Consider the following 3,903-nt stretch of genomic DNA (forward strand, 5'->3'; position numbering starts at 1 on the left):
TAAAAATAAAGTGAGTTAACATAGCTTTTGTCTAAACTATTCACTGTCAGCTTTCTATTAAATATAATGGTGAATAGAGCCTTAAACAACAAAACAGTAGAGACAGTCTACAAACGCTACGCTAAAGACGAGCCGTAACATCAAAAGTTACGCTTAAATAAACGCCGGATAGCTAACATGCTACACGATAGCATCGCTAAATGACGTTAGCAGACGTGTGACGACGTTCAACAAGAGGAGGTGGCGATTATCTGCGACACTGTCAGTGCAACCGATGCTAGCACATTTTATTAGAGTATAAAATGAGTACACACCTGGACTTTGTTGTTGAACTATGCCTGTAAGGAGTGCTGTTGACTGCGAGGACCAAACTTCCCGCAAAACTACTAGGAAGTGACGTTACGACGCTTTGGTATTCTATTGGTCAGTTACACTGCGTAGATTACGGCAGATATCATGCGTAAACGTCACAGTCAGAATACAGCAGAGTAGGTATGGAGGAGCAAAGCCATGCTTCATACTGTTCATAGTGTTACAAGTGTTTACACAGTATCAGTGTATTCATATCATTTTGTTCATACTGTAGCTAAAAATGCCTGAGCAAATATGAATCAAACTTTACTAATAAGAAAGCAGTTGGTATTACAGTTATCAGGGCCAGACTATCAAAACGGGGGCCCCAGGACAAAATAAACTGCAGGCCCCCACTTGAACCCCCCTGTTTCTCATATCCTCTGTTCATTGTGTTTGTTACTTAGTGATTAGTTTTACTTTGTGGTTACTTAATTAATTAGAAATGTATTTTAGAAAATGCACAGTGTAAGCACAAAAACGAAATAATGGATACAATAATGCAACCCCTTGCTTTAAGAGTGTCTTTAGTATTAAGAAACAAACTTTCACTTATTTAAACACCACCGAGTAGTTTCCTCACAGTTAACCTGGAGCCTTCAGGCCCACCCGGATTAATTTTGTACTGTTGTTAATCCATCTTTGAATATTATATTCATCAATTAAGTGGTTTCTGAAAATGAAGGCAAAAACTTGTGTTTAAAGCTGCAAATTTTTTGTAAAAAATCTTCTCAATCAACACTCTCACTCACAACCCCCTCTGTGACCAGAACTGATTTTGCCTCCCCCAAAATGTTATGATTTTTTTAATTTTTTTTTTATTTTTTTTGTTGAATTGAAAATGAAAATGAAAATATATATAGTACACAGCAGTGAGGTAGCAAACCTGATTTTACAAAAAAAATATCTGTATTTCATATTCTATATTTTATATTTTGTAAAACAGTAAGAACTAGGTAGGCTAAATAGGGTGCAGCTTACTGATGTTAACTTACAGTATTTTTCAATTATGTAAGTCGGTCCACCACATTTTTTATTTACTTAAGGCTGAAATAACTTTGAACCAGTTGTATGGATTGCTATACAATTCTATACACTGGTTGAATTACAATGACTTTGGTGATTTATTTTCATTGATTGCAATTATCAGGTCAAAATTTCAATTTGTGCATTACTTTGTTTTATGACCAAATACATGCAAGACTAATTACATTCCCATCAACCTCTACTGGTACTTTGTTAGGAGCTAATTAGCAAATGCTGCCATACTAAACTAAGATAGTGAACATAGTAAATCTGCAAGCTTTAGTAGCAACCTCTCAAAGCCAGTCATGTCACTGTAGACTCTTAGCTTTGCCAGATAATACATTTTCTCAGCCACTATGAAATTACACATGTATAGCTGTAACAGTCCCTAAGGATTTTGCATGAAAAATGGGAAAAATGCAAACAAGAAACGCTGACTATTTAGTGAGACTTACCTGCATTCTTTCACCAAACCAACATCTTCACTGTAAAACTGATAACGCCACACTAATGCAATCTAATTTGTTTGTTATCACCTGGGTCTTGGTGCTCGATGCTTTTTAACATTCAAGAGTCCACTTTGTGTAGATTTTGCATCGCTCACATCTCTTGTTGTTGACTTATGCTTTATACTTTATGCATTTTTTTTTTTTTTTTCATAAAAGTGATTGTAGCCTCAGGTTCTTTTCTTTGGTGTGTCAAAAATTGATATAAAAGGAGCAAAAATGTAGAATAAATTAACGCTCAGGATGCAGCTATAACGCTGTTCTGTGACCTCAGAACTCCATACAGTATTGTGTGATTCTGTCACACACTGTCCCCAATGCAAACCTTAGGGGAACTATCAAACTTGCAAATTTTTATTTTTTTTCTTCTCTGTCAGCCAGCAGAAAACATCTTTTAAGGTATTTGTGATCTCACAGATGTCTGCATACAAAATACAAACTATTTCCCAATTTCCCAATGTTTACACCCTTTAATGGTGTCACCCAGTAAAAAAATATTTTTGTATTTCTGAGGTACTTGGGGCAATAACAACAACACCATGACATATAGATCCTCTACCAAATTGTTCAAATGTAAATTAAGGTGCATATCTACCAAATAGATAAAATGACATCCCAAAAAGTGCATTTTCAATTGTTTACTTCGATTTGGCCCCGTTAAACATTTATTTCATTACACAAACATTTTATGGAGTAATATGTAAATGCTGATAAACATTTAACACATACAAATATGAACACAACATATTTTTTATAGCTGTTATAATTGGTTTTACGTTGCATTCCAGTTGTACTCAGGTGTTGGTCTTCCAGGGACCTATGCTGCAGGTCATCCCCCCCCCTCTTCCTGTTTCCTGTCGACCTCTCTGCCAGTTATTATATGAATAAAGGCAAAAAAGCCCAAAATAAATCTTTAAAAAAAGAAGTTGGGCTTTCCCAGAAGTTCCCAGTCAGAATTTTCAACTGGAATGACGTCTGAAGTCAGATTTCCAACTTTGAACACCAGAAGATCCTCACTAACCCTGAACTCAAAATCAGTCGTACCCACAGCGCTGTCCATCCTCTATCTGTGGACATGTTGCCACAGTGTTTGTATACTGAAAACACAGTGAAATGTGTTCTTATCCACTGATATTGCTATCAATGGCTAACCTGGCTAGAACTGGTTTTCTTGAACTGGAACGATTTTTAAAATCAGATGTAATGTCATTCCCAGCTCTGACTCCCAACTTCTGAGGTCAATGGAATCCAGCATTCATTTCTTTTGGCCACTTGGAGGCAGTTCAAGAAGCTGTAAACACATATCGTCACCTTATGGCTGGTTTGTGGTATCAAACTGTTACTTACTTACACATCTAGCAGATATGGAGCAACGTTAGCATTCATTCAGAGTCATGTGGCCAAAGTAAGTCCAATACTAAATCTACTTTTGGCTCTGTTTTGGTCTTCACTGACTATATGCATCACAGTGTTCATTAGCCGATCACTTGTCTATCTGCTGTTTGGTGCTGAGCAGGTAGCATTTAGTGGGTATATCAGGATTTTATCCAACCTGTCTAACACACAACCTTTACAAGGCACCGTTATTCCACCGTACTGTTCTGTATAAAAGGTATGAACACAGAATCAGAGATAGTCACATTGCTGGATCGACACCTGTGTAAAAGGGATAGCCAGCATGGCAGGAATACGCATACTTGTCACCAACACCGTTATGTTACACGTCACATTGATTGTGTATCTCCAGCATATTACACATGGAGGGCATTATGCTGGTTTTGTTTGGTTCAGTATAAAAAAGCAAAGCCAGCATACTGACAGGTCTTCTTTATTGTAGGATCTCTGTATAAAAGGAGCTTTTGTCTCTTCTGTTTTTTGGACAAAGCTAGGCTAGTCGTTTCCAGTTGTTTCCAGTGTTTAATGCTAAGTTAAGCTAAGTTAACTGGCGGCTGGCTCTGGTTGCACAACCCCTATTATTTTCTCACCCACATAATGCCTCTGATTGGCTACCTGGTTGGTT

The 3,903-nt window shown here is 37.2% G+C and overlaps 1 protein-coding gene across 1 annotated transcript in view; it reads right to left on the reverse strand.

The window, feature by feature from the left end:
- The window catches only part of vrk1 (VRK serine/threonine kinase 1), a 15,371-nt gene extending 14,987 nt beyond the window's left edge, over positions 1 to 384 (reverse strand). The window contains exon 1 of the mRNA XM_062440248.1: positions 315 to 384. The gene's annotated coding sequence lies outside the window, so the exon portion shown is untranslated. The remainder of the gene's footprint in view (positions 1 to 314) is intronic.
- Between the last annotated feature and the right edge of the window lie 3,519 nt (positions 385 to 3,903).

The sequence above is a fragment of the Scomber scombrus genome, chromosome 19, assembly GCF_963691925.1.
Source record: "Scomber scombrus chromosome 19, fScoSco1.1, whole genome shotgun sequence".
NCBI classification, from domain to species: Eukaryota; Metazoa; Chordata; class Actinopteri; order Scombriformes; family Scombridae; genus Scomber; species Scomber scombrus.